We start from the raw sequence: 26,492 nt of genomic DNA, 5'->3' as shown, positions 1-26,492 counted from the left end.
GTGAGCGATATGTAAAAAATAAAGATTGGGGAACAAGGATCTGAATACACTTTAAAATGTTGTTAATAAACATTTAGTAGGTACCTAAATAAACTTGATAAATTGACGTAGTGTGATATATTTATGAAAAGAAAACAATTTTATTTTATTTTATGAAAAAATATATTTGAACAAACTAATATGTTCTGTCCGCCTCCGTAGTGTAATAATCAGCACGCTCGGCTACCGTTCTGGAGGTCCCGGGTTCGATTCCCAGGGGGGGGGGGGTTAAATAAATATAAGTGATTTTTTCACTGTAATATTTATTCAATATTACCCTGGACTGATACCTGAAGCGGAGGGCTGATCACCTTTCCTTCATGTGTAAACGATCAAGATAACACTGCGTTTATATGAAGCAGTGCCCTATGCACCATTGGGGTGCGGATAAGGGTTTTATTATTATTAATATGTTCTGTTGCTACTTTGGGTAGCTCAAGACTTATATTAGGTTAAGAAAAGAGTAATTTAAAAAAAAATCCAATTACGCTTCGATCAAGGAATCACATTGACAGTCTTTTTTGACGGTTGTAACAGACAGCTCCAACATTCGCTGCCGATTTCAATTTTAATATCAATGTCCATTCGTAATTGGTCGCCGGTAGCAGTACGCTGTATCCGAGAGGCGTAGTGATTCTCGTAACAATGCATCATGATACATACATAAAGGTCTCGTAACGGAAAGTGAGTTGTATCATTGTGTTACCAAATTGGCCATGTGCCTATTATTTCACTACCGGCACTGGGATTTATAATACTACAGGTACGACTATATCACATTTCAATCATTTTCGTCGAAAATACAACGATTTCTGAAAATATTTACTATTTATCATTTTATAACGAAGGAAGGGTGAAACGTTCCTTTATTAGTGGAATAGACCATTGATTATTTTATAATATTAGACGTACACCCTATCATGTTTCAATTATAATATCATCAAATTGATTTATATTAATCTTCCAGCGGGTGCGTTGAAAATTTTTTGTCATCTAGTTTTCTGTATGTTAATTGGGTTTTCTTTATATAAATGTTATAAAATTGCTGTAATGTTATAAAAAATATAAATGTACTTAAAAATCCCCTTGCTTTTTGCATAAATCCGGTACGTTGTCTTTCACCATCGTGTAAATTTATTTTTTCCAATTAAAATTCTTCCATTGTTTTCTCTTCTCTTCAGTTGGACTGACAGGTTTTCGTGTTAAAACACTTCTTAACTAAATAAAAAATCAAAAATTTTACTATACGTTTATTTCCATATACTTACACCTTAAGGAGCGATTTTTTAAATTTACGCTTATATGAAATTTCCAAATTTCAATGAAAAACAACAACTTCTTAGCACACTAGGTACGTCTGTAGTTTAGAGAGACACTGACACTCGAATAGTTCGAAGCTGGATGCTTGCAATTAAGTGGTAAGGATGGAGAAAGCGATAAGGTTCATTCGTCATAAATTTTATGAACGCGCCTGTTGGAAGGTTAATTCATGTATACCTATATTTAGGAATTGTTTTACTGACGTCAGGTTATGCCATATATTATATTATTGTTTTATACCATAAAAAATGTCATGTCATTTTCGTCGAAAACACGTGTCGCAGTAGATTTTAAGAAATAGTGGTATTTACTATGTGAAACATTAATTAAAATTATATTTATTTTGTTAACATAATACAAACAATTTATAATCCTTTGTTTCCGAAATATATGCATTCATAAAAAAGTCTAGGCGTTAAATTATTGCTGACGCAAACAGTAATCCTATAAAGTTATGCGTAAACAAAATATATATTATTTTAAAGCTTAGCAAAGTAGGTACTTCGTGAGTTCCTGCTTGGTGACATTAGAACATGAAGCAAGCTAAATACTACTCTTATAATGATATGTAAAATGCATACAGTAATATATTTGGAGAATGCATTGTCATAGAAATTATGATTAATGTACATATCGCTCACTCCTTTCAACAACGTCATATATTAAAAAGCTTCATTTTTCAGGAGACCGTTTTATATGTTTAAAAATATAATAAAATATATTAAAAATAAATATCAAGCCTTTTTAATTAAACAATACCTTTTCTTCAAAATGCAAAAACAAAACTTTCTGCCCTGTAGCGGGTAAATATTAAGTTAAAAATTTTTAACTTAATATTTTACTGGGATATAGTACATTTTCCGGGCATTTCGAAAACATGCACAACTAAAAATTGACGATTTTTGATATATGACGTTGTTGAAAGGAGTGAGCGATATGTGTACTGTACAATATGTCCGGGTTGTAAATATTTTGCATAATTTACATACCACTGTCATACCTATTAAATATTATGAAGGTGGAATCGATTTATCCATACTGCTTGTAATACATATTCAACCGTAATATTATGCAATAAATATATTTTTTTGCAAAATCATGAACACATTTTTTTAAAACATTTTTAAATAAAAAAAAAACATGTATACAGTTCCATATTTTTAAAGCCTACCGAGGGTCTAGCTGTTTAAATAAATATAAAATAATTTTAAAAATATTTATAAATATACTTTTATACATATATATTATTACAAAAATAAATATAAGTTATTTATTTATTAACATTAAAAATAGTATTTATCATTTAATTACACACTGTTAGAATGAACATTAAATAATTTTAGATAAGCTAAATATTGGTAAATTCTTTGTCCCCTTTTTTTTATTCCACTTTTTTTTATTCTTTCACCTTTGGTTATTGATAAAAAGTATGAATTTTTTCTCAAAGAAACAATAAATATTTTCGTTTAAATTTAATAAAAAAATTACTTGTATTGGCATAAAAAATTTTTTTTCTATGATTTTTTATTTACCTGTTAAATTGAACACCTCCTTACATTGAACGTTTTTTTCAGTGCACTAGTGGTGTTCAATCTAACAGGTTTCACTGTAATTGTTTTTTTTAACCTTTACTTATATGTTTCTCGGAAGCTCTGACCCAAGGAATTTTGTAAGGCACAATATATATATTTTTAAATTAATTATTGTAAATAAAACACTTAAATTAGCGAAACGTTATCTATGTGAATAATTAAAATTTTATAAGAAAAACATGTATAAATGAAAGATAAATTGAGCGCATCCAAAGCAAAGTTATATACTGTCAAACAGTCGTAGTTATTGGGACACATTCCTAACCTGTCATAATAAACATTACATTAGTGAAAGTGATTTCTAATACCTGTAACCCTTTATAGGACATAGGCAGCCATCGACCACCGAATTGTAGCTTAAAATATTTGTATATATTTAAGGAAATAAGACATTTATATTAAAAAGTATTAATAATTATTATCTTTCGTAATACTGGTTTAAGATCCAGTATTCGATAAGTCGCAACATAATGTTCTCTTAATCCAGGTAACATTTGACGTAATTGAATTTTTGCTTAAAATACCGTTTTTATGTAGAAGAATTTTTTTAAGTTAAGTTTTTTCGAAATAAATACATGGTTTTGATAAGAAAAGTGTTACTGAAAGGTAGCTAGTTAAAAAGATATAAGTACCTTTTTATATTTTTTATTTTAAATATGTTCTTAAAGAAAGATAAATTCCAATATTCGTAGTAAAATAAAAATTGCGCGTGGAAACACGTCCTATCCCTAGCGCAGCCTATGTTTCTATGTCATAGGTAAAAGACATAAAAAACAGGTTTATATCGCAATGGCAGCATAATCTGTTGAACTTAGCCGCAACACACGCAATACTTAAAATTAATAATGGCAGAGAGCGTGCTTCTTGGCAGCTGCTTAAATATTGTATACCGACAAGCGTTGTGAAATCAAATATACTAGAATTATGTGATTTATTCTTTCTTTCTATTCCATTTCACAACAACTCGTGGCATATATTATTGTTTTTTACACTTTATTTTTTCACAGCTTCGCACGAATTCACGGACAAGTATACTTGATTAGTTTATCTTATTGATATGATGCTTTAATACAATAGAGGCAAAAGAGTGCTAAGTAGGTACTTTATTAATTTAAGGTGACCATAATGATGCAAATAGCCGGATGTTTAACTTAATGGTGCAAGTGACCGCTTCCTTTACAATAACACTCTGTAGCTGGTGACCAATGGGCCTTTAGAAATGCACTTAACCCCTTTAATGTGCACTAATGTATATCACTTCAATTCAATTCACGAAGGTAAATTTTTTTAAAAATCTAAGTTAATATACATTAGTAAATAAAAGGCAATTGATTTTACGTTTGTCCATTAAAGAAAAGTTTAACCTTATGAAAAAAATTACGACGAAAAAATGACGATTCCTGGAAAACACGATGTTCGCGTCGTTCTACGCCCCCCTGCTTGACTATTATACCTTTAAATGCCTTCCTAATATACCTTGATATTTTTATGACGTGATCTCTTAAATCCTAAGAATGTTACTATAACTTCTAAAAGAATAAAAGTTTTTGAGTATCTTATTTATTACTGTTTTATTTCTATGTCGTAGTTTTTACGAATGTTTAGTAGCAACGTCAACCTTAGGGTAGTTAAGTAATCTAGGGTTACAACAAGAAAAGCAGAGACGTTTTTGATCGATTAAAATATATGAAACATGGAGTTGGCAAAAGAAGGATGAAAATAGACTGAATGCAGTCGAAATGCGATCTCTCAGAAGAATGTGCGACAAAACGATGTATGATAGATGTGCGAATAGTGAAATAAGGAAGGAATGCAAAGCTGAGATAAGCATTATCGATAAAATTAAGAAAAGTGTGTTGAGATGGTTTGGACATGTAGAACGAATGCGTGAGGAAAGAACGGTAAAACAAATTTATGAGGCGAATGTAAGTGGAAAAAAGAGCAGAGGAAGACCGAGAAAAACATGGCACGATCAGGTATGCCAAATACTTGAAAGTGGTCAGGTTAGGAGTCGTAACAATCGGCGGGTATGTATGAGGAGATGCATGGACGTGGAAGAGGCGAAGAATGTTTGCAAAGACAGAGTGGTGTGGCGTTCTATTCTCTCTGCCTACCCCTGCGGGGAAGCGGCGTGATGGTTGGTTAGTTTTTTTTTTATATATATATATCTGCATACCATTTGAAACAACAATCAAGAAAGTTCATTTAAAAAAATGTGAGCACAATACTATTTGCTAGATTAGTCTTTAATTGGCTACTCTGAATTCATACAGTCCGTTTTTTTTAATCTAAGGTAATATACAACATTAGAAAAGCAATTGATTTTAGGTTTGCCCATTATGGAAGCGCTTAAAACAAATAAAGCGGACTTTTTTGTCTAATATTGATTTAAATACTTTTTGAAGCACTAATTAAGTTCATAAAAAAATGTAAACAAATTACTATTTGCTAGGAAGGTCGTAAATCGGCTATTCTGAGCTGTAATGGCCCATAGGTACAGGTCTTATTTATTTGAAACAAGGGAACTCTATTAAATGCTATGTAATTCTAAGTACCATGAATTTCTAAATGACAACTGAGAACTACTGATTTCTAATCCCAATTAATAAATTAGGTGGCAAATTAATTTTCTGTTATTTTTTTCTTAAGACACTGTTTTTGCATTGAAAAAATTAGTTTTTCTTTTAAATAATTCTATGGGTTTTGAAAAGAAAAGAGTTATTGAAAGGTAAAGACTTAGAAGTAAAAAGTTGTGTCGGCGTTGTGGTCCCGTGGTTAGTGTGGACTCTTGAGTCAGAGTTTCTCGGTTCGAACCCAATCTTCCACAAGTTGATACCATATTTAATAATGAGCCGCTTAGGCTCACAGAAATAGTATGAAATTGAATAATAAAAAAATTTAAAAAAAATAAAAAATAAATATAATAATACTTAAAATAAAATAAATAATAAAAACACAAATGTTTATCTTTTTTATTAAAAATTATTTATTAAAAAAATATATAAAAATATAGTCTCCGGTGAAATGCATTCTATGCTTACAAATATCTCCTTAATATTGGCATTATAAGCAGGATAAGGTCAACATTTTTTTTCTTGAAATTTTCGCAGATACTTTGTGGCACATTTTATACGCTTTATAAAATGTGCCACAAAGTATACATAAAATAAAACAACTTTGTTTTCAACCACTTTTTTATTGCTACATTTTTTCTCCAACGGGTTTCGACAAGAACCTTGTCATCATCAGGGTTTAACATGTACCTGTTAAACCCTGATGATGACAATGTTCTCGTCGAAACCGGTTGGAGAAAAAATGTACTAATAAAAAAGTGGTTAAAAACCAAATTGCTTTATTTTATAAAGGTCAAAAATCTCCATAAATTCCAGGTGTGAATCGAGTGCGGTATTCCAAACCTGGATATCGCAAAAATATGAGCAGTGAAATTTCGTTTTGGTGATACAAGATGACCTCGGCCAGTTTTTTGACCTCAGCTTAGTATCGAACGCGTTATAAGGCCGAACAATGTGTGTGATAATTATTTTAGCTGAGTTATCGATTTAACGACGGTATAAATATGCAAGGTAAAGGTCACTACACGCGTAGCATTGCGGGTACAAGTGTTCGGATGCTCTTGGGGCAGTTCGATTACCTGGGCTCGAATGCCACGGAAATAATAGTGGTGTATTATTAAAATTGCTATACAAACGGATATGCGGAGGTAACGAAGATGTTCGTCACCATCACAACTAATGTATGCTATTACGTGTAACCATAGCGTTACTTGAATATTAGCATGGTTAGATTTAAGGTTTATTGATAAGAAGTTTTTGTTTTTTATTGAAATTTGGAAATTTCCTTTGAGCGTAAATTTAAAAAATCGATCCTTAAAGTGATGTCAAAAAATAATGTAAATATAGAATGTTCGCAGAGAGCAGTGTGATTCTAAGTTTGTCAGTTTTGTAAGTAATAGATGCGACTAAACTAGGTCCCGTGTAATTTGCCGAGAGCAATCTCTGTCACGGACGATGCTGCGGCACTATTCAACGTGCAGTGCTATAGAAGAAGTCAGAGCCGCCAGTGCATGTAATCACATATACTATAATCACTATGAGATACCGGTTTATCCCACTTCTAGGAATGGCTATCCGAGCTGCAATGAGTGCATACTACAGGTATAATGTGTTATAATGAACATTATCATGATAACGTACATACAAATACACGTTATTAAATATTAATTTATCAAATTTGTATTTTTTTTAAATAGGTTTCAGATGTCATGCGATTAATGTCCTTAGTCTTCTTCTTCTTCTTCTTCTTCTTCTTCTTCTTCTTCTTGGTGTAGGTCTTGTGGGTAGGTTTTGTGGCCTATTTTTAAGAGGGTCCTAATATGTGCTTAGTATGTGCTTAAAATCGTTATAAATTTATTTACAAAATTTTATTTTTATTTTTGTGCGTAGAGTGATCACTTAAACCAGCCTATGACGGTCGTCAGCCCCGTAAATGCCCAGACTTCCATATTCTTCTTCATCTTTGATGAGATGTCAAAAAAAATATGTTTCATCTTCAAAGTTATATGTTATCAAAAAATAATATGTTATAAATTTATATTGGTATAACAAAAAATATTACATTTTAATTCAATTCTATGATTAACACATCTTATCATCTTACATATAAGACGTATAAGACAAAAAAATAAGCTGTGACGGATCTTGATTGATAGATATAAACCATAGTAAATATGCTATTAATCCTTGTATAAAAAGGCAAGGAAAATTTTCTAAGGCAATCAACAAATAAAACAAAATTAAAAACATCTCAATACTAGTTTAGCTGTTCCTCTCCAAAAAGGAGACTTAGCTCTTGTGCTTGGAGAGGGACTTACGCTCATTGTTTATACTTATTGTTTATACTTATGAATGACATAACAGTTTGTTTTCTTTGTACTTTTGTGTGTTTCTTATTCGATTGACATGTTTTAAGAGCTTTTTTTTAAATTTGAATATATTCTATTTTTTTATATCTGATGATGTCGGTAACAACGACGAAACCCGGTCGCTGGTCAAATAAAAATAAAGTGGAAAAGCTAAAAATATTGGTTTTAATCTAATAATATAATAACTAATCTTTTGTTTATAAAATGTCTGACAACCAGTTAATACTAAAATATCAATTACATTTCTATTTTAAATTTTACTTCGTTAATAATTATTTTTACCAATGTTTATATTAATATCTTTTGTGATACGTGTTTCGTTGCATTCAGCATCATTATCAAACACCGTATGTGAAACTAAGTCTAAACTTTAGAGTTGTGCCTAGTAATGTTAAAGGATGAAGAAGGGGTAGAAGCTGTTTCTTAATTTTTATCAGTGGCAATATGGACAACAGGGAGGAAACATAAGTCATTGTCGCATTGCTAAGTGTGGGTTTGTTTTTATTTATATTTGTATTAATTTCTTTTATTTCAAAATTCTTATTCGTGGGTTGAATCTGCGTTATTATTGGTTTGCTTCTTTCGTGGTCAGTCTCCAGCCGATTTTATCCTCCGCTCATCCCTTCAACTCGGCGAATGCGCTACAAGCTACAAGCTTCAACGCATGTCGGAGATAATTTGGTCCATGTAGGTCAAGCGGGATCATTCTCTGTAGTTTGTGCCTTCGCAAATGCCTTCCGCAATCGTAAGAAGCAGGCTGGGCTGAGTATCTTATATTACGGCATATCCATTTGGCTCACTGTTGAGTTACTTTGTTTTAAAATCAACTTAGATAAAGAAAAAAATTAACAGCTTCTTCCCTCTCTTCATCCATGCAATCAACTTCCCAAGTCACAACTCCAAAATTTAGACAAAGCTTCACATACGGAGTTTGATAATGATGCGGAATATATTAAAAAACACGTAACAAAATCGATTTTAAAAACTATGGTTTTTACAATTTTTTATTGAAAATAGATAGATTTTAGTACTAAAATGACTGCCTAATCAATCAATAAAATTATAAAAAATATTAACAATACTTTTTGATAATGCCCTAACAAGGCGAAACAATTGTCACAATTTAATTTTTTATGTGTTTTTGTTAATAAAATACAACTTAGTAGACTCAAAAAATCTGTGTTTGATTTAAAATTAGTATATAAATTAAAATGGAGTTCTACAAATTAAACGCCAAATCAATAAATAAAAATTAACAATACTGTTTAAAAAAACGTGCCAAAGCTGCTAAGTCGGATACATGCATCAAATAAATGACGCCTACTCATAAATATAGTTATGCAAATTGTGGAATTAGAAAATTGTAATGATCTAATTACTAATCTTGTGAAATAGCTTTCCAATATCTTGTTATACTAACATCAGATCGAATTTAAATGGTGTAATTTAATCGTTATTATCTATAAGTGAGTGTAAAAGGGAAATTGTGAAGGCGAATATCGACAAATTGAGCTGTTTGGCGGAAAACTTAATGACCAGAAAATAAGGGTATTATCAGTTGCGAGATTAGAATTCTCGAGCAAAGGTGTTCGAGATATGTACTTTTAAACTTGATATAACGAACTCCTTGGGGGAAGGGTTGTCCGTTGTATAAAAGTAGGCTTAAAATAAATCAAAAAACTTTTAAATATGAACGCTGTATTTAGATATTGAAAGCTGTCCCGCCGCATTCTCAGATCTGATACAGAAGCATCTAGACTTCCTGACAGACCTTTTCTTACAAGGCAATTTTTGTTTTTGTTTTATGAACTATTTAGCAAAATTTATAGAAAATGTGAAACAAAATTGTATGCCGATTTCACTGTGAATTTACATTTCAAAGCTTTCAACACTGTCACTGCCAATCTTAATAAATACAAGTTTGTAAAACCACCACCAAAGTGTGGTGTTTCTAGAAGTGCCCCGGTGATTTAGATGTAAATAAACAATAAAAAACTCAAAACAAAATTATATTTATTGTCTTCGGACACTCGTCGTGGAGTGACGTTGCTGTTTGATTTTGACACGCTTGCTTTCGGTAATCCTACTTTGAACAAGGAATCATGTTTTATTTGCACTTTTGAAGTTTGCTGTTTTTTTCACAATCAAATGTCTGAAATAACGAAAATGCGTTTAAAATAGTTGTGTTTAGTTATCTGACGAATAGTCAACAAATGTTATAAGATCGTTGAGATGTGATCTTACCACTGATAACTTATTTTTTGACAGTATTATTGTTTCTCCGGGTAGGTGCAGTCTACGAGCTGGACGGCATTGTCTCAAATTCTAGTACTTAACGTGATTATCATGACCGCTTCTTTTTTACATGCGGTGACACTTGAATTGAAGCATGACTAATATTAACAGGACGTTTTTAATTATTTTACATTTGACCGGATTTTTTTGTCCGTTCGTTAAATAATGTAATGATGTTCGTTAAATAATGTAATGCGAAGTTCGTTAAATAGAGGTCCGTTATATCGAGGTTTTACTGTATTTAAAAAAATATCTACAATTTTGAGGTACAACTTCAAACTAGAAAGTGAATGTTGTGTCGGTTAAAGAGGTTCAAAGAGCTGACACAAAGAAGATAGGGCAGAAGATTGCTGCACGGAGCTCTTTAGTATAAGTATGTAAATTATATATATTAATGAAATCCTATTCAATAGTTTCACGTTTGCCTCTTTGCTAGTCAGTAACTGGGTCAGTATAATATTATTGTTCTTCATTGGAGAAATACAATACCTCGCTTCTTGTAATAGTGGGTAAATAAAATATGGAAGAAAGGCAAAATAAAGGAATGGGTAAATGATCAAGACTTAATTCTATGAAAATTGTAAAATAATTTCTTCTCTCTTTTTTGTGTGTATATTAGGTTAAAATGGATAAAAAATGTATGTAAAAAGTACTTCACCGATAAGACACACAAGGTGGCTGCAAAAAATGTTTTATATATGTTTAAAACTGTTTTTTAAATAAATGTATACAATTTATGTAAATATTAAAAAAAAATCAAACTGCATTAATATTATAAAATATAATATCGACCCTCCCCGGCAAGTCATCGTAAATACAAGATAAGTAAAGATCGTCCTGTTTTTATAAATCTACGCTATTTAATTAAAATCAGTGTCATTAGATCTGTTCAAAGTGTAGATTTATTTTCTTTATTTTTCATCTTCTTCTTCTTTCTTATAGATCATTCACAAACAGATCGGATCTGTTTGTGAATGTAACACGTGTATAAAGTGATCACTTAAATAGACCTATTCGTAAGCACTGTTAATACCCAGACTTCCATATTCTTCATCATCTGTATTGAGAAGTCAAGATTATTTATCATTCGTAAAAACAAACGCACGTGTGCTTAGTTTTCGTATGGATTTTGTATATAAGGAATTCTGAATTCAGAAAACTGGCGTGTTTGGTAAGCATAAAACCGATCAACGCCCCGGAAATATGAAACCCGATGTCGATGATTTCGTATTTTGGTATTCGATGCATTGCATATCGTTATACAAAACATCGGCACGATGAACATTTGTTCATACGCGGAAAAATTCTTTAAAAACTCCGAGTATTAGTATAACCCCTTCAAACCTGGAATAATTCTCCCGGATAAAGTTTTTTTTTGGGGGCAATAATGCCAGGGTGCGACCTAAATTATGAGTATTAGTTTTTAGTTCTTACTACTGGTTAGCGCGCTAGGCTACCATGCTGGAGGTCCCGGGTTCGATTAGCAAGCGGGTCAAAATAAATATTAATTATTTTTCAGTCTAATATTTATTTAATATTACCCTGGACTGGTACCTGAAACGCAAGGCTGATCACCTTTGCTTCGTTTATTTAACGAACAAGATAATACTGCTTCTATACGATGCAGTGCCTTTTGCAACATTGGGTGCGGATAAGGGTTAGAAGATCACTGATTTAAAAGTTTTAGTTTGCATTACGCCAAATATAAATAATATGACCGTATTATTTGGGGAAATTGATAATGAAAAAAAATATTGTTTTGATTATTGATTTAAGTTTCACTTGGTACATACCACTATTTTTATCGTTGTATTAACAAAAGAAATAGAAATTAATAGAGTTGTATAATAGAAATGATTAAATAGTGATATTTACCAAGTAAAACTTAAATAAAAAATGGATAGATATTACCACTAAGTGACTGCCAATTTAATTAATGAAAATTATAATATATTATAATGATAATTATTTAAACAATAGGGGACTTCTGTTATACACTATTAATACCCAAAATTACACTTCGTTAATAGGAAAATAAATTAATAATCATTAAGGATTATAGGTTTAAAGGTGCACTTAATGTACCCTTAAATATGCGCCAGATATGAAGGGGTTAAGGAAAAATTTCTTTGTGTAAAAAAAATTGATTTATGACGTTCTTGAAAGGAGTGAGTGATATGACTGCGTACAATGTTTTGAGAGCAATCACGAAAGATTGAGAGGAATATATGAGTTATATTCCTCTCAATCTCGCGTGATGCAAGTCGTTCAACTCTGAGAGCGAAGGCGAAATTTAATAGTAAATTTTCCATTCCAACAGCGGAAACGTTCTCAACTATGTGAAAATAACCATTCTTTTAGAAAATTCACCGAAGGAATGCAACTTTTTACACATTTGAAACACGATATAGCATTATTACCGAGAAATGACGTCTCTATTTTTACTTACCACATGTCCATTTGCAACGAAAATGACACTTTATTTTTCGAAAGTTAATTTTCAAAAAATTAACTTAAATGTTTTCAAATTTGAGAATTAATTTTTGAAATATTTACTTAAGAAAATCTTCAGCTCTCGGCAATAAGAGTATTTTTTTACATTTTCTCATAATTGAACCATATTTATTGTACTAGTGGTTTAAGGCAACACGACTGTCCAAACTCAAAACACAGTAAGGGAATTTTTTTTGTGGTACGTTTTTTTTGGACTAATTAGATTCTACTTAGTCCAAAAATGCAAAAAAAACGTACTACAAAAAACTGTCCCTTACTGTGTTTTAAGTTTGGACAGCCGAACATCCCTCTTAAGTTTTCATTTTATTTTACATATTAACCCCTGTCAAATTCATTAGTCGAATGTGGCTGGTCATAGAAGCAGAGAAACCAAGAAGATGTATGAGGAGGCGCTTGAATGAGGAACAGGCGAAGAAAGTTTGCAAAAACAGAGTTGTGTGGCACTCTATTATCTCTGCCCAGCCTTGCAGTAAGCGGCGTGATGGTTATTTAGTTAATTACTTCATCTTGATGGTTATTTTCAGCAGAGGGGGCGCTAAAAACCCATTTTTTACATTAACAGGCAAGTTCCTGAATATTCATAAATGTATTATTTATTGATTCGGCATTAACTTTGTGGAATGACATGATTATTTTATTAAAATTAAACACTTGAATATCCCGCTTGAATGTTTTAATTTGTACCAGAAGATGAAAGCATCTGTCGTTTTCGAAACTAGTCGTCAATAAAAATAAAACTCATCAAAGTGGTATATTCAAGTGTTTAATTTTAATAAAATATTCTTAAATGTCTCAAATTCATTGTTATTTTTTTTAACCTCTATCAGCAGTCTGCGGTGTATAGAAGAGACTGCGTTGAAATGACGTGATGTCAGTTCGATCGTCAATGAGCATCTCATCACGCTATTGTCTACTGTTTTGTTAGAATCGTAATTTACGTATTATTGATTTCTATTCAACCGCACAAATAGGAGATTTTTTTTTGCTGTCGATGAATTGACCTGAATCTTCTTTAACCCTTACTGGGCCAATGTCGAATCTCATTCGACATCGATTTTTTGCTCTTATGTCCCATGTCGGATGTTATTCGACATTTTTTTCATCATTAGTATTATTTATTTTGATTCCAAGCTCACATTTTTGTCACTCGTATCTATTATAACAGTATGTGTAGCAGAGGACAAAAGATTTTTCCCAATTTTTCATCGACATTTTGCTCAAGTCCCATGTCAGATGTTTTTCGACATTTTTTTCATCATTAGTATACTTTATTTTAATTCCAAGCTCACATTTTTGTCACTCGTATCTATTACAACAGTATGTGTAGCAAAGGACAAAAGATTTTTCCAATTGGAATGTAACTGTTTACCTAGATTTTTTTTTTTAATTTTGGGGGACCGGAAAGGGTTAACACGTTGACTGCCACGGCTATTTTCAGAATTGTGGTCTAAGAAGCCAATTTCATTAAATCGTATTTTAAAAAAATCTTTTACTTCCTGTTTTTGATTTTTTTTATAATTGTAGAGGTCCTCACCAAAAAGTTACATTTCCAATATTGTACAAAAAATCATTTAAATGCAAATCTGTTCTGTTTACTTTGTTCTATTGAATCTTAATTAAAGTTGCGACAAAACGTGACCAATCCTGTATTAAACCAATATGAAATCTATAGTTAAAATGTAAATGTGTTTTAAAATCACTATAAATATTTTATAATAACTTAATTATAATGTCTACCGGTTTCGAAGCTAACCGCTTCTTTATCAAGACTGATAAATACCCGATAAAAAAGCGGTAGCTTCGAAACCGGTAGACATTATAATAAAGTTATAATTAAATATTTATAGTGATTTTAAAACAAAGTTACATTTTAATTATAAAATGGAAAATCATAAAGTTAGTGCTTCAAATATATGCAATATGAAATCATTAAATCGCACCAAAACGTAACAATTTTATAAAAACATTTATAATGAAAATGTAACGTTTTGGTGAGGACCTCCATAATTATATTTTCTGTTCATTTATTAACAAATTTTCTGTTTATGTAAGCCAGCATTGATTTTTTGTTCTCTTCCAAGAAGCCATATATCCATGTTAGCACTGATATACTACAAATTGTATCGTAGCTGCACGAATATGGCAAATAAACACAAGTACGAGATAACTCGTAGTCGGCGTCCTAGCAAAGAACGCAATCTAGAAGTTATCTCGTAGTTGGCAGTCAACGTGTTAAAAAAATATCTGGGTACCGACCACGAAATGCTATCTTAACCTTTTGTTTTAAAAGTGGATCATTTGGTCAACGCCTTCAATGAATTAATGTACAGTTTATTATGTATTTATTCTGAGTTCTGTATAATACATAGTATAAAAAGCTTTTTGGTGTTTCTTTAGAAAAAATATAATTAAGTATACTCAAAATTAATAAGATTCGTTACTAGAGCATGGTTAACACCTAATATGATATCCGCGTATAAATAATTATAATATATGTACTACATACATTTTTTTTTAAATGGGAATATCATTTTTTATTTACCTTTCTTATTGTGTACAAGGTTTAAAGATCATTAAGTGGATTTTTTTTCTTCTAACTAAATGAAGATATTTTATTTAAATCTGTGTTGGAAACAGGAGGGATAATAAAGTATGGTTCCATCAGGAACTTCTCAGCATTTGCTTATTGCTGGGAGGAAACCACGTAAAACTCCTCAGAAGAAGGTGGACTGTTGACTATCATCAACAGACCTTCCGTTCCACTAGAATAGGGTCCAGAATATTATTTCCTATCTTGATTATAATTAACTAGTTATCCGCCTTCATAGTGTAATGGTCAGCACGCTCGGTTATCGTATTGGAGGTCCCGGGTTCGAATTCCAGAGGGTGAGACTCGAATAAATATAAGTGATTTTTCACTCAATTATTTATTCAGTATTACCATGTTTTTTATCGCGTGTGTTACTTTTACGTCCAACAGATAGCGCTGCCATCGAAATAATTTTATTTTTTTACCTGTCGCATGTATACAAAAACTCCCGCGCATTCGACTGCAACGTTGTGTTAAAATTTCAAAGAAAATAGATGAATAACTTCAGAAGTATAGGATTTTGAACAAACAATTTATAAAGATCAATTTATCATGTAGTCTATATTGCTAACTTAGACAAATAGCCTTTTAAACATTATGAATCTAAATATTTAAATAATACTATGTATCATATAATTTCGAGATCTCACTTTCAAAAGATTAACTTCCTCTCATGTAAAATATCATTATATGCTGTTAGGACAGTTCTGCATTCAAGTGACGATATTATCATGGTATACAGTAACATTTCGGCTTGAAGAAATATCACAGACGTTTAAATATGTGGAGGTCCTCACCAAAATGTTACATTTCGAATATTGCACAAAAATCCTTTAAATGCATATCTGTTCTGTTTACTGTATTCTATCGAAATCTTAATTAAAATTGCGATAAAACGTGACCAATCCCGTGTTAAACCAATATGAAATCATTAAATAGCACCAAAACGTAACAATTTTACAAGCTAGAATTCCTGATTACATAAAATCATTTGTAACGGAAATGTAACGTTTTGGTGAGGAAATACACATAATAATAATAAAACCCTTATCCGCACCCCAATGGTGCATAGGGCACTGCTTCATATGAACACAGTGTTATCTTGATCGTTTACACAAGAAGGAAAGGAGATCAGCCCTCCGCTTCTGGTACCAGTCCAGGGTAATATTGAATAAATATTGCAGTGTAAAAATCACTTATATTTATTTGACCCCCCTGGGAATCGAACCCGGGACCTCCAGAACGGTAGCCGAGCGTGCTGACCATTACACTACAGAGGAGGACAAAATACAAAAAATAAATAAAAACACATATGAGAGTAATTAAAAATTATACATATCTACAAAGTATAATATGTATTTATTGTAACTGCAGACAGTTGGTAGAATTCCATATTGAATTGTTAGGTAATATATTCAAAATTAAACACGGTTATTGGATTGAATTCTACTTTATTTACATATATGATTTGTGACGCGTTTCGTCTTATTAAGACATTGTCAAACACATAGGAGTGTTCGGTAATGTCTTAATAAGACGAAACGCGTCACATATCGCTCACTCCTTTCAACAACGTCATATATCAAAAATCGTAAATTTTCAGTTGTGCGTGTTTTTGGAATGCCCAGAAAATGTACTATATCCCAGCAAAAGCGGCATAATTTTAACTTAATATTTACCTGCTTCAAGGCAGAAAGTGTTGTTTTTGCATTTTGAAGAAAAGGTATTGTTTAATTATTTTTTTTAATGTACTAAATATTTTTTAAATGGAGAAAAAACATTCAGGTTTTACCTAAAAAGATCCGTTGTACAGTAAAAAGTTCAAAAAGTGGCTTGATATTTATTTTTAATACATTTTATCCTATTTTTAACTTTAAAAACAAATTTTATAAAATAATCAAGTTTTTGTTTAATATATGACGTTGTTGAAAGGAGTGAGCGATATCATATATGTAAATAAAAGTAAAATTCAATCCAACAACCGTGTTTAATTTTGGATACATTACCCAAGAAGTATAATATGTATTCATAGAAATCGCAGTTACAGTATGACCTTGTTTAGAGAAACTGCTTGGTGTAAAATAACATTTAAAAAAAAAAAACAAAAAAGTGAAGTTAATGGCATAAGTATATGTTTCACAGACTAAAGATTAAGATGACCTTCCTAATTATTAGATTTTTTAAATCTTCATCATCAACAGTCCGTATCCATCCATTACTAAACGAAGGCCTCTTCGTGATTTTTTGCCTATCACAATTTTAACCGGTCAAATCTTAGTTCAGGTAAGTGCCAGTGATGCTGTGTTTTTTTTGTGTGTGTTCAGTGACTATTTAAATTATATTGTGTCGGGTTGTGATCCCGTGGTTAGTGTCACGGACTCTTAGTCAGAGTTTCTCGGTTCGAACCCACTCTACCACAATTTGATATCTACATATTCCTAATAATGAGCCGCTTAGGCTCACAGAAATAGTATGAAATTGAAATATTCTTGAAAATAACAAAAACACGAATATATCTCTTTTTTTAAAGAATTTTAAAAGAATATATAATATTTTATATTTGTAAATATATAAAATTTTCTGCAAAATTTTATTTCGACAAAAACAGTTTTTTTACATTTTCATGCAATTAAGCCGTATTAACAAAAATATGAGATATTTTTATCTACTTATATGTTTTTAAGTAACGAGGAATATTTGAAGAGATTAGGAAGAGCTCTGGAGGTGGCATGGACATGTGGAGCGAATGGATAACGAGAGAATGACTAAGAAAGTATATGTGGCGATGTGAGTAGGAAAACAGAACTATCACGGCCGAAAAAGACTTGGCATCAATCAGAACCTAAAATCTGGTGGTGTTAAAAGTCTGCATAATCGGAGGACATGTATGACTAGATGTATGGATGTGAAGGAGGCGAGGATTGTATGTCCGGACAGAAGAGTGTGGCGTTTCATCCTTTCTGCCTACCCCTGCGGGGAAACGGTGTGGTGGTAGTGTTAGTATATTTGAATGATAATGAGAAAAAATGCATCTATTGTAGTTCCAGATTTGTTGTTGATTCGTTGGATATGTCAAAACACAATGATAAATATTACGTAAACAACGTATGGTAACTCAATGTTCATATATAGCATCCGACGTATACATCTACAACGCGCGCATGCGCGACACTTATTCTATCACTTTGTACCATTGTGTTTACGTTCCTCTCTTTTGCTCTACTCCCGTGGCAACCCAATGTATAGCTCTCTTTCTCCTTCTCTATACGTTATATCTTTCTTCTCTTTCGTGTTACGAAATGTGCCTAACAAACGTGACGCATGCTTTAAAATTTCACTCTCAATTTTTGTCCAACTATCAATCGCTGCTTAAGAAGTTTCAGTTCAAAAGGGACAATGAACCTTTTATGGTTAAGGGATTCTAATTTAGGCTAACATTTGTTGGTCAACAATTATGTAGGATCCTTAGAAAGCGTGACTCACGAATAGCATTCCGTAACAAAAATAATAATAAAGGTTCAGGTATTTCCGAATTCCTTAAACACTTCAGGAAGAATCCCGGTATTTATTCAAGCGGAAGAGGGAACAAAGAAATCGTAAAATACCTTTTTGTGTTGCAATATTTGCCGAATTCACGAACAAAACCGCGCATTTTGAATGGAATATAAGTATGTATTTATGTTTTATTTAAGTTTACTTGGTAAATACCACTAATTATAATAGTGGTATTTACCAAGTAAAACTATTATTATAGTATTAAAATGGATAGATATTAACGGAGAGTCGGCTGTCCAAACTCAAAACACAGTAAGGGACATTTTTTTGTAGTACGTTTATTTTGCATTTTTGGACTAAGTAGATTCTATTGTGTTTTGAATATTGAAAGCATTAACTTTGTGGATCATATTGATATATTATTTCGAGAAATAAAAATACTTTGTGTCCTGATCCACTCACATTTTTATTTAACCCACTAGTTTCGGTAACAACCTGTTGCCCTCTTCAGGGTTACATTTATTACTAAATATATATATAAAAAGAAACAGTGTACAAGTTGTTGGGTTTCAAAAGGGTAGGGGTAAGAGCAAGGAAGGGGATAACTCTGTTTAGGTTGGGTTTGATTTTATGGGAAAAATATTAAAAATGGGACTTTGACTAATGTTTATTTGGTTATTAATTATATTTAATTTTTGTTTAACCGCTTTTTTATTTCTAACACCTCTAAATTATTCATTTGGCTAGTTCTGTTATTACAATGCAAAATTTTTATCCCATCTTCAAAATTGAACGAATGATTATAAGATAAGATGTGGTCCGCGAATTCCGAAAAATTGTTATTATATAATAATTTAGTAATAAATGTAACCCTGAAGAGGGCAACAGGTTGTTGCCGAAACTAGTTGGTTAAATAAAAATGTGAGTGGATCAGAACACAAAGTATTTTTATTTCTCGAAATAATAGATTCTATTGTACTTAGTTCAAATATGCAAAAAAACCTCTACAAAAAAATGTCCCGTACTGTGTTTTAAGTTTGGACAGCCGAAGTGTTTTAAAGTAGCACTTGCTCAAATATACTCGTAGCATGCTGATTTGCTCAAATATAGCATATTTATTTAGACATCTAGACCTTAATACTGACTAAGGACAGATTTTAAGATTGTATGTTTTTTTTGTACTAAGAGTGATCTTAATTACCCCTTAAATTAAAATAATTTCCTGTTTTACATAATACATAAAACGTAGCTTTGTTTTTGCTTTTAGTTGTAAAATGGAAAATCACAAAGTTAGTGCTTCAAATATTAATTTATGTAATTAAGTGTTGTATTAAATACAGTCAAACCCGGATATGAGAGTTCAAGGGACCGAGGCATTTTTCTCTTATTAAGTTATCATTTCGCTCACTCCTTTCAAGAACGTCATAAATCAAAAATCGTCAATTTTCAGTTGTGCATGTTTTCGGAATGCCCGGAAAATGTACTATATCCCAGCAAAGGAGGCATATTTTTAACTTAATATTTATCCGGCTTCAGGGCAGAAAGTGTTGTTTTTGCATTTTGAAGAAAAGGTTTTGTTTAATTATTTTTTGAAATATACTAATATTTTTCAAATGGAGAAAGAACCTTCAGGTTTTACCTAAAAAGATCTGTTGCACAGTAAAAGTTCTATAAGTGGCTTGGTATTTATTTTTAATACATTGTATTATATTTTTAAACTTTAAAAATGTTCTCCTGGGAAATCAAGTTTTTTGATTTATGACGTTCTTGAAAGGAGTGAGCGATTTGTCTGTCTTATTTATTGTTTTATCATACTTAATTACAAATTACAACAATAATAATGTACCCCCACTAAGTTTTCCCGTGCCGAGGGCACATTTTACAATACTTTATAAAATTATATGAAAAGAAAATCGTTAATTAAATACGACATGGCCGATGATGCGAGATATTTCAAATCTACCTACCTCCATTATTTATTTATGAATAGCTCTTTTATACTGAGTTTTGGTATTTGATGACTTTATATGTAATAAAAGCAGGTTGTACAACTTTATTGCATAATGATCAAAGTTCTTTTCACCAAAAGGTTTGTGCTAGGTTTTGTTTGATGTATTTAATTGTGTTAATTGTGATTGTGCTTTACTGGGAGATGCTTTATTGTATTATGTCTTATATCCATGCTTGCTTTATAATTGTGGTAAAATGACGGGACCTTAAGAGGAATTCTCAAAATTCAATTTCAGAACGCAAACGACCACGTAAGAGGTCGGTCGTGCCTTCGCGCGCGATGTCTAAAAAAAATATATTGGAATTAGACTTTTTTTAGAAAATATTTTTATATTTGTATTTATTTATTTTATTTATTTAAACTTCCTGTACAGAAAATAAATAAGTACATTGGCGGGCTTATTGCTGAAAAGTAATATCTTCCAACCAACCAAAACTTATTGATTCCTTTCTTTTCAATAATAAAAAAATCTATTTAAAACCATTTATTTATTTCGAAGAAAAACTTATTATTTTAAATACAAAAACGGTGTTATAAGAACAAAAATCAATTACGTCAAATGTTACCTGGGTTTAAAGAAAATTAAGCTGCGATTTAAAGTAAATAGGGCCTAAAGGAAGCTTTCTTTTATAGAGGTTTATTGTACATCCAAATTCAGCTATAGTAGTAAAAATAAAAACAAAATCTTACCAATTGGAGGCGCTCTTTTGTTGAAATAATAGTAGCCAATGATTGAAAATTACATAGAAACACTTCACAGTATATGATGCAATAGCCACTTAATAAATGATTGATCTTTAAAAAAAACGAGAGACGAAAATAAGATGTGAAATCCCGATTCTTTAAATCACAGCGTAAAATTATTTACAAACTAGACAAAAACGTAAACAAAAACAACTTTTACAATATCTGAATTGCTATCGATGAGATATTTATGATTTTAAACATGGATAATGACGTCGAATCACCATTATTCTCTGTAAAATCGAGATGATAATTTAGTAAAAAACCACATTTATTACTGTCGCGTAAATTGCTGTCGTAAAATTGTAGGACAACCGCGCGCACGTCTTACCCCCAATACGGAACGAACTCGACTGAAGTTAACAACACGACATAACACAAAACAATACCGGAATGCTGGAACTCGTGTTGGAATTATAATGGCCTACGTCCGCAAAAACTAGTTCTCAATGAGGTTTTAGAGTGTCAGAAATTTTAGGTACAGATGTTTTAAAGAATATGTAGCATTTTTTGTGCGTCTAAATAGTGTTTTATTTCATTAATTCATTCGGCAGTCACTTTGTGGTAAAATCTATCCATTTTTAATTAATATAATATTATATAATATTATAAAACCCTTATCCGCACCCCAATGGTGCATAGGGCACTGTGTCATATAAACGCAGTGTTATCTTGATCGTTTACACATGAAGGAAAGGTGATCAGCCCTCCGCTTCAGGTACCAGTCCATGGTAATATTGAATAAATATTACAGTGAACAAAATTAATGTTTTACTTAGTAAATACCACTATTTCTTAAAATCTACTGTGACACGTGTTTCGATGCGTTCCGCATCATTTTCAAACACCAAATGATGCGGAATGAAAATGATGCGGAATGCATCGAAACACGTGTCACAGTAGATTTTAAGAAATAGTGGTATTTACTAAGTAAAACATTAATTAAAAATAGTGTTTTATTTATTGAGACCCAATATACGATAAATTAAAACGTAATTTTCTTTAAACCCAGGTAACATTTGACGTAATTGTATTTCTTGCTTAATACACCGTTTTTGCATACAAAAAAAAGTTTTCGTTCTTCAAATTAATGGTTTTGAATAGATAATCGTATTTGTTAAGTAGCGAACTCCCTCTCTAAACACAAGTATCTACTTTATTAGAGAGGTAGAATCGTTATATTTGAAATGTATTGTATACTTACCAACTATTCTGTATTATTTAAATATGTATTTTGTAAAAAAAAATCAATAAAAAAAGGAGTTTAAAAATTCATAAACATTTTTTTTCAATATATATTCCAAAAAAAAGTAAAAACTCCAAACGTTTTGTAAAAAAAAATTACCCACGAAAACACGTTCGGCCCTAGCGCGGCCGTTAACTTTTTGAATTTAATCGTTTGAGATTTCAGCCTTAATTATGAGTTGTCAATCACGCGGTGCTGTGGCTCAGTCTCAGCGTTAAATAAACTGAAATAAGAAATGTGCCTATTTATTTATATTTTTTTTCAATTCCTTTCCTTTCAATAACTCTTTTTTTTCGAAACCATAAAAAACATATTATTTCATACAAAAACAGTGTTTTAAGGCCCAATAATCAATAGCTCGCAACTTAATTTTCTTTAAACCCAGGTAACATTTGACGTGTTTTACATTTTTACTTAAAATACCTCTTTTGTATTAAAAACTAAGAATTAAAAAATTAAAACTAATATAATATGTAGGTTTGTATATGATTTTGAAAAGAAAAAAATCATAAAAAAGAAGAGTGAAAAAAATACGTATTCTAAAAAAAGGTAAAATTCCAATATATTCTTAACTATATAGTCTAGCCCTAGCACCTAGCGCGGTAGATTGCGTTCTGAATTTGTGCGTTTGAGATCTCAGCCTTAAAGTTTGGATATATGCCTATGCGGGTCTGATACGACCGACCGCAATCTCTAGAAATCGTCGGCCACTCACTCCGCGTCCCGAATTCTAACAGAACGGCGTCTCGGCGGAACTAATCACCGGCGCTCGACAGGACGATATGGGGTCGCTTTCTTAGTGCATATCACCATATATTCTAGGCCCAATTTTTGGTTTGATCGCTCTTTTAAATGCGAAATTTACGCTTCACGATTTCGGATGCTTAATTGCTGTCATGATGCTTTATGGTTTATGACGTAGATAACTTCTTAAATAAATTGAACGATTTAATTCAACGTTCTGGTTGGTGAACACGTATTTTGTACGTATTTGAAGAAGTTCCATATTCGTACATATGCGTATACCATATATTCGTACATATAACTAACTAACCAGCTATCACGGCGCTTCTTCGCATGGGTAGGCAGAGAGAATAGAACGCCACACCACTCTGTCTTTGCAAACATTCTTCGCCTCTTCCACGTTCATGCATCTCCTCATACATACCCGCCGATTATTTAGACTCCTAACCTAACCAAACTTAACCTAACCTGACCTGACCGTATACATATATTATCTTAAAGACGTATAAATAAATAAATAAATAAATATACATATATATATATATATATATATATATATATATATATATATAAATATATATATATATATATATATATATATATATATATATATATATATATATATATATATATATATATACATACATATATATATATATATATATATATATATATATATATGTGTATATATATATATATATATATATATATATATAAATATATATATATATATTTATATATATATATATATATATATATATATATATATATATATATATATATATATATATATACATATATATTTCCAGAGGATAAATCTTTTTAATTGAAGGATTAGTGTAACTCCCAGATATTAGTAACTTCTAATTTTAATTAGATAATATACTTTTTTGGTTTCTTATCGTGATAATTTTTCTTTCAAAAACCGTTTCAACATTACCCGTTTTTAATTACTTTTCACTTGTTTTTCTATATTAATCATAACTACAATTCTTGAATTGGTTAAGCTCATGTTGACTCTAATACCTACTGGATCCTAAGGAAGAAGAGCTTTATAAAAAAGATAGACGAATATTGAGTTGTACGTTGTACTATAGAGAGGCGCCGAATATGGAATTCGCACAGTATAGATTTGATATCTAGCAGTGCATTGTAACCTGCCACCTTTTACTTTGTCTGAATATATGCATTTCCTGGTGCCAGAGCGATATTTTGCATTTATTTAGACCGAATACTTAGAATTGTTGATTTATATTTTACTTGGATTTTATGTGTTCCTTTCACACTTCATCTTCATTCTCTCCCATGGTGCATAGGGCACTGCATCGCTACGCGGCAGTGTTATATTGTGCGTTAATATAAGGAGATCAGTCTGAGACTCAGTTACCGGTTATATATATATATATATATATATATATATATTATATATATATATATATATATATATATATATATATATATATATATATATATATAAATATATATATATATATATATATATATATATATATATATATATATATATATATATATATATATATATATATATATATATATATATATATATATATATACATATATATATATATATATATATATATATATATATATATATATATATATATATATATATATATATATATATATATATATATATATATACATATATGTATATATATATATATATATATATATATATATATATATATATATATATATATATATATATATATATATATATATAACGTAAACACACATACATATATGTGTGTGTGTGTGTGTGTAGTTACTTAACGTAAAACTGCCAACTTATGTAATGCTCTAAATCTGTATTTGTGCCGTATCTGTGATGGAATTTTAAAATCGCCATTTAGCGTTTCGATAATAATACGTTAGGAAAAAAGGCGTGTACAAATCGAATGAAAACGTTTACAAAATACGATTCAAAATATCTGTCCTTCCGTTCCGCCGGACGGGCAGCTAGAATGCAGCTGATGCAACTGCTACGAGGAATGTGATGTTTCTAAAATGTGCACCATCGCGTTGGCCAATGCTTTGTTTTCTTCTCGATTCCACGTTTTAAGTTTTTCCTACAGTTGCGTGAAATTTGATCCACTCCGATAGTGTTGCTTCACACTGTGTAATTCCGCAACGTCTGTCGTGGATACAGGCACAATTGCAGTGGCGAGTGATGCATTTTAAAAGGGGAATCCTCAAAATAACGATAATGCAGGTTTTACACATCAAAATGGACTTTTGACACACCAAATTTGATGCCTTACAAGTCAAATAAAACTTTTCGAAATCGAATTAGACGTTACATAAAACAAATTGTACGTTATATTGTATTTTATAAGAATAAATATTACAATGAAAAAATCACATATATTTATTTTACTCCATTTGGGAATCGAACCCGGGACCTCTAGAAAGGTAGCCGAGCGTGCTGGCCATTACACTACGGATGCGGACATTCATATTAGTACTACATATACCGTCAATGTGATTCACACAGGTATTCACCTGCTCACAAATTTTATTATTAAAATTGGTGAGTGCGTTAATCGTCCAGTTAGCAAGCCTGCATGGCGCGCTGTCATAGTCTCTGCGTGCGATGTTTTCAGACAAGATTTTCAATACTATAGTGGAACCTCTCACAACGAGTAATTCGCATATCGACCAAAAAAAGTGAAAAAGCTGCTCTCTTCCCGAGCGACATTTCGCAAAACGAGTTACAGAGAACGGGTGAGTCCCTTTTTCATGAAATCTACTTGTAAGCCAAAACAAAAAATGTTTCGCTTAACGAGTAAGATTCTGGAACGAATTATGCTCGTTATGAGAGGTTCCACTGTACTTTGAATCATGAGTATGTACTACTTTGAATTTATTTTTTTATGAAATACAATATGACGTTCAATTTGATTTGTAAGGCGTCCAATTTGAAATGAAAAACCGGGAAT

The 26,492-nt window shown here is 31.1% G+C and overlaps 1 protein-coding gene across 3 annotated transcripts in view; it reads right to left on the bottom strand.

Moving 5' to 3' along the window:
• The window catches only part of LOC148307705 (uncharacterized), a 91,206-nt gene extending 69,309 nt beyond the window's left edge, over positions 1-21,897 (bottom strand). For all 3 annotated transcript variants that reach the window (XM_088262948.1, XM_088262950.1, XM_088262949.1), the window contains exon 1: positions 21,489-21,897. The gene's annotated coding sequence lies outside the window, so the exon portion shown is untranslated. The remainder of the gene's footprint in view (positions 1-21,488) is intronic.
• Between the last annotated feature and the right edge of the window lie 4,595 nt (positions 21,898-26,492).

The sequence above is a fragment of the Brachycentrus maculatus genome, unplaced genomic scaffold, assembly GCF_059751285.1.
Source record: "Brachycentrus maculatus isolate JH-2025_06_01 unplaced genomic scaffold, ASM5975128v1 h1tg000194l, whole genome shotgun sequence".
Taxonomy (NCBI): domain Eukaryota; kingdom Metazoa; phylum Arthropoda; class Insecta; order Trichoptera; family Brachycentridae; genus Brachycentrus; species Brachycentrus maculatus.
This window is presented reverse-complemented; position numbering and strand designations above follow the sequence as displayed.